The sequence below is a fragment of the Ornithodoros turicata genome, unplaced genomic scaffold (assembly GCF_037126465.1).
Source record: "Ornithodoros turicata isolate Travis unplaced genomic scaffold, ASM3712646v1 ctg00001301.1, whole genome shotgun sequence".
Lineage (NCBI taxonomy): Eukaryota > Metazoa > Arthropoda > Arachnida > Ixodida > Argasidae > Ornithodoros > Ornithodoros turicata.
In genome coordinates, this window is record NW_026999543.1 from 30,363 (window position 1) to 41,631 (window position 11,269).

At 47.7% G+C, this 11,269-nt stretch overlaps 1 long non-coding RNA gene across 4 annotated transcripts; it reads right to left on the reverse strand.

Annotated features, from left to right (window-relative positions):
• Nucleotides 1-7,073: 7,073 nt before the first annotated feature.
• On the reverse strand, nucleotides 7,074-11,150 carry LOC135376795 (uncharacterized). Of its 4 annotated transcripts, none has more exons than XR_010417855.1 (3): nucleotides 11,044-11,150; nucleotides 9,214-9,347; nucleotides 7,074-7,307 (listed from the first exon to the last, which is right to left on the reverse strand). It is a non-coding gene; the product is annotated as an uncharacterized LOC135376795 (long non-coding RNA). The 4 variants fall into 4 exon arrangements; XR_010417856.1 differs by lacking the exon at nucleotides 11,044-11,150 and adding an exon at nucleotides 10,948-11,037; XR_010417857.1 differs by lacking the exon at nucleotides 11,044-11,150 and adding an exon at nucleotides 10,944-11,033.
• Nucleotides 11,151-11,269: the final 119 nt, after the last annotated feature.

Sequence of the window (11,269 nt, forward strand, 5' to 3'; positions counted from 1 at the left end):
ATTTGCGTCGCTAAGCTCTTCACCAAGTGTGAATCACCCGCAAATGTGTCAGCTTCCTCGACGGGCTTCCAATATACGATAAATTGTGCAGAGGAAGAGCAAGTTGACTGGCAGTATTTTTTTTTCTATAATCAAACTCAAACTCAAACTTGACTGACAGTGAATGTCGATCCATTTCGTTTTCAGCTTCATAAATTCGTCCTACTCGTATGCTGTTTGCAGACAAACGTACAATAGCTCATGCAAGCAACTACAGCAAGTTTACTGAGGTGGGCGACCCCCAGAAAATCTTTTTGCGTCGATCGGGTAAATCAAATATGTGTGGGTAACATAACCTTGAGCTAGGAACACGAATATGGGCTAATCCCGCTCAGGCATGTGCATGTACTATAAACTTATGTTTAAAATGCGTTACTAAATACTAAAGTTACTAAATACTAAATACTTAAAGGAACATACTAATAAAACATGTCAATAAGTGTAGAAATTAGGACTACAAGTCATGGGGTGCATATTCGCACCCAAAATTAGCGTGTGTGTGTCTTTCGGGCACGAGAGAACTTTGGGTCTCGCGAATGAGAGAGGTGCTTCTCTCAGGTGGTGGAGAGTATCGACACTGAGGTCCAAGGGAGAGCAGGAGCGCCATCTTGTTTCCGTACCATCCCCAGTTGAGGATCAAAGACGCCAAACATAATGCTCGCCGTGGGATCGTGTGTGATTGTTGTGCGATAATCCTTGTATTGTCCACCAGAGCGTCCCGAAGATGTCAAGGTGAGCTCAAGACCGTTAACTGCTGCTTGTAAGGCAGCGTTCACACGGGGCAACTTTTTGCAGCAACTATGAGCAACTTTGGAGTTGCTGTCAGCCGGCAACCTCCAGCAACTCGAGTTGCTCCGAGTTGCTGCGAATCGCTCCCGGACCGAAAACTTGAGAAGTTGCTCGTGCATCGGCCAATCAGAGAGGGAAGCATTGCCACGTGACCCCCGATGGCGTTGTGGATTTCGTTCGTGGGTTCATAGGTTCAAATCCTGGAGGTGCAGCTAAAAAATAACTTTTTCTTTTTTACGAACTTCACGGAAACATATCAGTTGCCACTTCTGGACGGCAATAATGATCTACTGGAGCAATAAAACTGACTGAAAGTTGATAAACAGCAGCTAAAGAAAAGATTCCACCAGTTCGATTCGAACCCACATTGTCCGGTCGCCATAAGGTTGCTTGTGGGTGGAGCTACAGAGTTGCTGCGTGTGAACGCGGACTCGAAATTGCTCAAAAGACGTTGGTTTGAGTTGCTTCGAGTTGCTGGGAAAAGTTGCCCCGTGTGAACGCCGGCTAAACGAAAGGAACATTTCCCCCACGCACGATAGATGGCACCATGCGCTAACGCGCGCAATGCGCGTGCGCACGGGTAGCGTGGCGCGGAAACAAGATGGCGCATGCTCGCTCTTGGAACTCAGTGTCGATACTCTGAAGCGTAGCTTATTTAGTGACTCAAGTGGTGGTGAAAGTGCTAGTCGTTATCAGCCTCACAGAGGTGGGAAACGTCACAACTCGCGCAATGCACGCGCGTTCTTGGCCGATTTCTATGCGGTCTGTGCCGACATATGTCTGCACCATTCACTTTCTGCAAAACAGAAAGTATCAGGGAAGTAAAGGGAAATTTTGGGCGGTTGCTTAATCACATATTCGTCCTATAGAGCTACTCTGGCCTAATCTATTCCTGCTTCATTCGTCCGCGTGGCGCTTCCTCTCTGAAGAGCAGACGCTGCAGACGCGCGTGTGTGGTGCGCTTGTTTGTGGTGTGCTTGCGTGTGGGCGGAGCGTTAGATCTGCATATCGTTCGAAGCGATTGTGGAAAAACTGTCCGCTTTTGCCGTGTTCCGCGTGATGGAAAGCCGTTCTGAGGCTGGAGCACGGACAAACACAGCAAACACAACAAAGCATCAAGTTCCCATAAAAAGCTGGAAGGTGTCAAAAAAGCAATTCGTAGCGACGCGACGTTCTTCAGCGGGTTACATATTGCACTGAACCCGAAATTAGCTTTCATGCCTTCCCGAAGGACAAGAAACAACAAAAAATTCGGTGTGTCAAACGCAGGATTGGGAAGCAGCTCGCGGAATACGAGATGATGTACAACAAACACTTCACTAGCAAACATTTCAGGGCAGTAAAGAAAGACAACACAGACACGGCTCGTGAAAATTCTAAGATCATCTGCTGTTACTCAATTGTTACTATTAGCACGATGGAAAGCAACCGTTCTGAGGCTCAGAAACACACAAACTGAAGGACACAACACAAGCCTCAAGGGGAGATCGGCAATCGAGAGATGCTTGGTCCACGCACACGTAAAGGAATGATGATGAGATGTGGCCGATGCCAGGCATCGCGTTGGGCACTGCCCCAGTGACAGTCAGTGGGTGGTTCAAATCCTGCCGCTTCAACGACTGCCGTGCACACGACGGCTGCTTGTGACAGAAGCAATCCCTACGTGCAACCCAATGGTTCATCCATAGTGCCAAAGACGGAAGGGGGTCGAGAAAAATGGGGGGGTCATTATTCTAGTTACGCCATAACAGCTTAACGTATCATTGCGGGCATGTGTCTAAATCTGAAATAGCAAAGGCGCTCCCTGTAGGGAGTACACAGGTAAAAAAGTTAGGTGTTGCCGACCATTAGGGGGCGTTATCGTGTCTAATGGGTAGAGCAGTGCACGGGCCGCATTCTTAGGCTCAGGCACGGCTCCAGCCCTGCCTTCCTTTAATTTACCCGCCCGGGCACGGCCCGACGGCTCCACAACTACGCGGGTCCTGCCCAAGCCGAATAATTTTTGGTTCCTCGCCCGTGCCCGAGCAATATACAGACTACCCGGCTCAGCCCGGCACAGCGTAGCGGGCCGTAGAATATGATCATGGCTAACTAACAGTGGGGTAGCACAGGCTCGAGCCCGACCTAGGCCCGGTAATGGACGGGCCCGGCAGGTCCCATAATGGTCAAATCCGAACCCAGTCCAGGCCCGCAAGAAGAAGGCCCTACCCGCTCTCGGGCTTTCGGGTCACTCCTAGAACTCAGCAGGTCACGCCACGGTGACTGATTTACGCGGTTCGTTCTCTTTTGTGTCTCTCAGCCCATGCATGGTAATACGACGTAAATTGCACAAAATCGGGGGGAAATACCCGCCTGTGCTGCTGTCGGATTCTGCATGCTACGTAAGTGCACAAGCTTTCCACAAATTTTAAGTGCATGGCAAGAACTCAATGTAATCCACTTTAGTACCCTTCACACATCCTTAATAATGGAATGTAAAAGGAGTTGAAGCTGCACTGAACATTTCCGTTACATCGTAGCGCATTTTCTGCCGCAACTGATGTCATCTCTTGAGCTCTGTCGCAAGTCTTACTCCTGTCACACCAAGTCAACCACCGTGTCACCACTTTCAATGCGGATTGAATCCGATCCGCATCGAGTTTCTCAAGAGCGTTCGGTGTGCGACGCTGCTACATGGTCCAACTCAATGCGTATTGAAAGGTTGGCCTGTCGGCAGGCGGTGGTAACAGCTCCGAGGCAGTACGCTCGGTTTGACAAATATGTTCCTAAACAGTCGAGAATAACCGCGTCTTCTTCCGCATTGTGGTGTCAACTAAGCCTTTATAGGGGGCGCGGTGTCGAGAATGGTCGAGATTAAACAAATTAGCAAACTCAGTCGCCCGTCATACCTGGACTAAAACCGTAACCGTGAAATTCCATGGGAATTGTATAGGAACATTTGCAAATTAATGTAATGTTTTTGTTGACTACAACAAATTCGCTGAGTTCGAGGATGCCAAACGACGGTCTTCGAGCAGTCTCGAGAATCCCAATCCAAACTTGATCGTGTTAAGCGGGATCGGAGTTCGATCCTATACTCGAACGTGTCCGTGTAGCAGCGCCGGATCCGCATTGAGCTCGATGAGCATTGGCTCAATGCGGATCGAAAGTGTCCGTGTGACAGGGGTATGACACGCTACGCCAAGTGAGAACACTACCAAGAGCGAGGCCTTCAAGATGGCTTCCCTTTTATAAAGCGCTCCTGCTCCTAGAGCAGGGGTTCTCAACCAATAAGGAATTCCCTCCTGAGAGGAATTTGTAAATGTTATAGGGGAATGACACCATGTAACATTTGCAGCCTGTCTGCACTTGCGCGCACTGTGCGTAGGGTATCACTCATTACATCTCCCTCTCCAGGAACGCCTCAACCAACGAGAGCCTCAACCAATTTATAGAGGAGGCGTTGCCTCAACGGTATGTCATGATGGCTTCTTTTTCTTCTTCAAACTGAAAGATATCTGGGGCTAAGTACAGTCGACCCGCGTTTATCCGGACGGCTCCGTTTCCTGTGAAAATGTCCGGATAGCGGGGGAACCGGATAAGTGAAACACGAAAATCCAGAGTGATCCTAAAAGGACACCTTTATTGACCATTACACAGAAAACTATCCATTGTCATATGTTTCATTCCAATACACGCATCCAGTTCTTGCAAACCTTTGCTAATGGCATTAACTTGAGAAATATTGTTCTGTTGCTCGAAAAATACTAGCGCTGTTCTCAGTGCCGCCCGCGCATTTTCTACCGTCACAGCTGGTACATTCCCGCTTTCATTATTAGGTTCTTCTTGAACACTATCAGAAGCGACGACACTGACGATGTCGTCACCTATGATTGCAGCGCAGGGACGCACGTTGAGGACCTTCTTAGTCTGAAATGACCAGACTGCTCAGGTGGATTACTTTTGTGTAACGTGCACGTTAATAAATGGAAAGGGAGAAAATTCTTCCTAGCACCACCTCCTTTGTGTTAGTAAAAAGGAGGCCACGACCACGGTCCTCGACCTCGCTTGACTAGGTGTGGGCAAAGTGTCCTTCCTGGACAATGACCGGATAAATGAAGCCGGTTGTTGGGTATTAGTCACTTCTGTTCCCTGGAATTCTCGTCCGAGTCCGGAAGGTGAAGTCCGGATAAACGAGGGCGAAATACATGGGGAGAAATCCGCCCCATGCTTTTTTGTCCGGATAGCGCAGGATCCGGATAAATGAAGTCCGGATAAACGCGGGTCGACTGTATCTGGAGTCATGATGGCTGCTGGGTGCGCATGGCACTGGAAGGGATATCTATAGAGGCAAGGTACCTTGCCGCTATAGACGACGAACCGTGACGAACTACGTAGTTCGTCACGAACACAAGACGCTTTAAAGAAGTAACGAAATGCCTCAAAATTTTGCGTGTATTACTTTGGAGTAGATATGGAAGGGAGGATAACGCTTTGATGCATGGAGCAAAAAAGTAGACTGTCCTACACATACTGAGTTTGTGGAGGCCTGCTGCAGTCACTATACTGCAACTAGCAATGGTAAGTTAGGTACTACTAAAGGCTGTTGCGGTTGCTATGCAGGTGCGACGAAGCCGAAAGAAGTGCCAGACCTCGTATTACCTCCTAAATGGTGTAACTGCTTCTCCCTTTTTTCTAAGAGTGTGCTAGTCGCGACTCCTTTAAATCTCGTGTTGTCAGAATATTACCGAACGCATGTCATTGAATCCACGAGTATCACACTGTATTATTCCAAAGCGTACGTGGAACGGAAGTATCATAGATTAATTTCTATATAGTTTTGAGAAGTGCGACTCGATCACACGGTGCGCAATTTGCAGTGTGTCAGTCATTATCGGTTCCTGAAGGCTCATTTCTGTGTCCTCATCAAAGCGGCTGGCAAATTTTCAACGTTGAGTAGAGAGCGGAAACGCTCGCGCTGTTACTGGGAGAGCGAAGCCAACTTTCGATTACGTCGCCTACACGTGGAGAATCCGGGCCTATAGAGTTTTGCAGGTTCTTTCGATGGCTCGTGCAAGTGCCTAAAGTTCTTTGACTGCATACTGACTGTGCTTTGGCTATTCTTGCGTGCTGAGTCTTTGAAAAATAAAATGAATATACCGTAATTTCACGCGTATAAGCCGCGAAGCAGATAAGCCGCATGGCCCGTTTTTACGAAATTTTGAACATTTCTCGGCAGATAAGCCACACTCGCAGATAACCAGCGGGAAATACGAGGCAATTGATTTGTGTGACAATGGAGAGCGTAGAGAAGGCCATAAACCTTGTGGTTCATATTCCGGGGTCGGTATATGCTGTTCAACAAATAAGGTCAGTTCTAGGAGGAGTGTTCTACTAAGATGGGATTGCGCCCCTGATGGGCGTTTTTCCTGGATCGAGGGGTCAGTGGCCTTCCAGAGGACATGAATCTCCGTCAACACTTTTGTTAAAGCTGCTTTGGGAGAGGCACCAGGAAGGTCAGTCTACTCGAATGTGGATATGCGCCTCTGCTTCGCATTGTTCGTGCACTGCCAGAGCGTGGCGCTGTTCCGGAGACACTGTCGGCGCTTTCGTGAAAACCGGCGTATGGAGAAAATACCAGGGGAAAATAGTCGTCAAATAAGCCGCAGAGCGCCCAAGAGAAAAAAAAAATCCCATAAGTCGTGGCTAATACGCGTGAAATTACGGTAATTGTTTTCCGTTCGTTGCGGCGCTTTAGACGACGGCCTCTAACTGGTGACGGTGTGGTGGTGGTGAAGGTGAAAGGGATCGCCGTTGTCGGCACCACAGATGTGGGCAACGTCACGACTGACGCCCTGGCGAATGTGTGTCCTGGGCCCACTTCTAAGGGAACTGTGCCGACACATGTCTGAAACCGTCTGAGGAAAACCCATGAAAAACCCCAGACAGCACAGCCGGCACCGAGATTCGAACCCGCATACCTCCCAGCAGAGCCGTAGCAAGGCAAGTTTTGCGCTCGGGGCAGGGTAAATCTAAAGCGCCCCCCCCCCCCCCCTCTCCCACTGCTGTGAGAAGCCCTACAAACAAAGAAATGAAACGCTTGTTTGCGCTGTCGAGATCGTAGATTCAAATTTTCTTCGTTTCCGCTTTATCTTGTCCAACCAGCCTGCTGGCTGCCCCTGCCCCTGTCGCCCCACCAGGCTGCCCCTGTCGCACCCTCGTCGCTACGGCTCTGCCTCCCAGTCGCGACATGACATTTACGACCGTTACACCTTCATTCAAGCTTTTTATTGGACGTCTCCTTCATCAGTGGCACACGAGATGATTGCAGCAGTCGGGGAACGTGCCTCCCTTTGGCGCCTCGCACCCTTCCGGAATGTAGCACGAGTAGAGGTACACGATTTTCCCCGGGGCGTAGCACTCAATTTCTCCGCACCATCCCACCAGCTTCTGGACTCTCACGCCGTTGGGGTACTTTTCGTCATCGTAGATACACTTGTCTGAAATAGCAACCATGAACATTATGTGTACTGGAACTTTTCTAACGGCTATACAAACTCTACTTGGGAAGAAGCTTATTCTAAGTATGCGCGCTTTAGGTAAAATCATGGCCTCACTTGCGTCGCGGCGCGAACAAGGAATCAATCAATCAATCTTCAGGTCGAAGGGCCTCCGCAGCACACTCCGAATGCGCACAATACGCGTTCTTCAAAGTAAGCCTCGTAGCACAGAGTAAGCAAAGAAGACTAGTTCTTTACCATGTATTGCTATCGTACTCTCGCTAATGATCATGCTTACGTTACTGAAATTTACCTTGGCCATTATTGCCGTGGCGCACACGGTTGCGCGCATTCACAGAGGACAGCTTCTACTGCTTGGCAGAAGAAAAAAAAAAGAGAAAAGAAGAAGAAAATGCACGCCGTATACTCAGTGACAACATAAATCCTACAACTAGGACCGCCCACGCATGACACCTGCACTTCGCGATGTAGTGCCGTGTCTATGTTTATGTGAGTTTTTTTCTGGGAAACAAATTGCACACATCAAAACCTTTCGCGCTATTCGGTATAATGACACACACACTTTCATCAGATGTCTTAATCTGAATTTTTTTTGGATGGCCCTCTGTACTCCTTTAAGTGTATGATTTATATGGTCACTGACTATAGCTTCAATGGAAATGTCATTTGTGACTGCATGAAGTGGTAGTGAACTGTGTGACTGCATGAAGTGGCATTTTGTATAAACTGCAGCAAGACAGGCTTGCTTATCAAGATGTTTGCACGAATGCGCTTATGCTCAACCTAGATGTATGCTTGCACAGGGCTTACCCTCACAGTCCCGCTTTCTGTACATTTTGCAATATTGACTAAATAAAGATTACGATTATGGTATGGAAGGAACTGCTGCCAAGCCCTTAATGCGATCCCCACTGGGGACCAGCAAATTTTTCCGGTGTAACGAGAGCACGAGTCGATTGTTGTAGCCTGACACGAATTTTCCGGTAACAGAAATATCTGTGATTAGGCGAGGGTGATACATTAATGTAAAACGCGCCAGGAGGTCGGTCGCAGGTGTAAGGGCGTGCAGACCCGCATGCATGCGTTGTGGCAGGCATTGGTCATTAGAATGCACACGGGTACATCACAGGGACACCCGTGATGTCACAGTCAAAGTCGAGAGACCCATCCTGTTACCATTAATAACCGTGCAAAGGTTTCAAAGGCTAAACGTTTGGTGAATGGATTGTTCCAGGAACCCAGACGGATATTAAGAGTTAGTGAACGAAAGATGATCCGATTACGGCATCTCATTACGGCCGAAGTCTAATTTCGGCCAAAAGGCTCAATGCGGCCAACAATCCTTTAATCCCCATGTGTCCCATTACGGCCAAAGTCTCAATACGGCCGAAGGTAGTCTCATTACGGACGAAGATGTCCCATCACGGCCAAAAGTGGATGCTTCTTTTTTTTCTTTTTGGCTGTGATGAAGCATCTTCGGCCGAAATGATACTACCTTCGGTCGTATTAAGATTTTGGCCGTAAGGAGTCATTTGGGGATGAAAGGATTTCGGTCGTAATGAGACGTTCAGCCGTAATGAGATTTCGGCCGTAATGAGACGTTAGCGATTATCCTGCGTAAATCTAAGCGTAAACGGGGTCTCCGTCGATCGTGTGAACGACAGCGCAGAATGATGTTCGTAATGTGCGCTAGTGTGTGTCACATGCCGAACAATTCGTAGGACAACATTTCGTGATTACGTATATACTGTGCGTCCTGGACCCACAAGAACACGAAAGAAAGCAGTACAAAAACAATGAAGATTCTCGAGGCTTGACCGTGAAAGGCACATACGTGAACCTTTTTCAGTTCTATTCAACAGTCACTTCGGTATAGCAAACTCACCGTCCTCGACCTGCACGCGCTCAATATGAACCACGGTGTCTTGCGCAGCGTTGTAGGCGGCATGGAATAGCAAGAGCAGAGCTGCCGAAAGCCAACAGTGAGGCATCATGCTTGGTTCTGGTTATTCCTCTCTCCTTTTTACATGCGATCACATCGAAGGAAAGAAGAAGAATATGGTTGAATGAAACATTCAGGAACGAACATTCCTGCAATGCCAGTCAAGGACCAGGATAATACTAGAAGAAGAAGATGAAGATGATGATGGTAGAAGAAAAAAATATGGAGATATTATCCCCGATTATAATATGGTGTGTGAAAGTGCCGAAATATTTAATTGGGCATGGAAAGCACTTCAAACATAGATTCTTCTATGAACGTGTGAATGTGATATGAACATACTTATCACCTTCATGAGCTGTCACGAAAAATGCTTCCCTGAAAAAATAATACCCTAGTCACATGGCAAGCTTAAGGCCGTTAGCGGAACGGCCGTTGATTCACCTGCACTCAATAGAACTTCACCGCATAGCACGCTCCTAGCCAACCATCATCTCGAATGACATCGCTCTCTCCCCTGATTTGCCGGTAACAGGAGGCGTACGCCATTTTTGTGACAATTATGAACTGCATAAGTGTCACGAAATAGGCTCCGCCCCCCCCTTGAAACTAATTTTTAAGAGTGTGTAGTCCAACCATCATTTCGAATATAACATCGTTCTTTGCCCTGATTTGTTGAGAACAGGAGGTGTACGACTTTACTGTGGCAATTATGAAGTGCATAATGCAGTGCATTTTACGGCCAGATTTATCAGCGCCATCTGGATGGAGGAAGGCATGTCAGGAAGACCCAGAAGAGCAGAAATGGTTGTTTGGCAGTGATTGGCCAGGAGAGCGGCAGAACAGGTTCTTCGTATAGTCGTGACGACGCCCACTTCTGCGCGGCCAACTACGACGGGCCGATCCTGCCATTACCCCCCCCCCCCCCCTCTCCGCACACAGACGGCTGCCGGTATGAATTTTCACAGTCTCGTGCGATAAGTATGTTACAGGTATTGCAAGTGACTATAACTTAGTTACCTTTTGTAGTACCTACATACTTGTCTACAAAAGTGACTTGTAGTTGTAACTGGTTACCACTTTTGGTTAAAGTAACTGCAAAATGTGACCGTAACTACACTCTTAAAAATGAACTTCACCGCATAACAAGCTCCTAGCCAACCATCATCGCGAATGATATCGTTATCTGCCCTGATTTGTTGAAAATGGGAGGCGTACGCCTTTTCTGTGACAATTATGAACAGCACAAGTGTCACAAAAAAGGCGTACGCCTCCCGTTTTCAACAAATCAGGGCAGATAACGATATCATTCGATATGATGGTTGGCTAGGAGCGTGCTATGCGGTGAAGTTCATTTTTAAGAGTGTAAGTTACCCACAGGTATTGGAATATTTCTCACGCGTTAGAGCTCTCGCAAAATTTTGGCGAGGCTTTAAACGCCATGTCGTCTTTAACAAGCGGTATTTCCACGAATTTTGTCATATCATATATCCAAATTGACACAAAAAGGCGTACGCCTCCTTCTCTCTTCGTGTTAGCGATGACCCTATCAGTCGTGGCAATGGTTGGCGCACAGCGTGCTATGCGGTGAAGTTGTGTTGTTAGAGTGTGTCATGTTCGCTACAAAATTTTTAGTCGTAATATTTGCAAGGTACTCGTAAACAGAATAATACCTACGGAAGATGCCCTCGTGACGTGGTGATTCCGTCAGGGTTTCACAATAGACTCCCTTCTATTCAGTATGCGCCAAAGAGATTGAAAGAGGTTGCTTACCTTCAGGCGTCGAAGCTGCCCTCCTCTTTTGAGGTGTGCATACTTATACCACTGCACAAAAGCAGTAGGTAAAAACAACCGTAAATGCGTTATTTCGTTCTTAAAAAGAAAACTCAATATGAGTGTCTGAGGCTGTCGTGACTGAATTATGTTGCTTTTCTACTGTCAACTGCAATAAGACTCCGGGAACGTGCTTCGACGAAGTGCTTTCTCTACCGGGTGCATA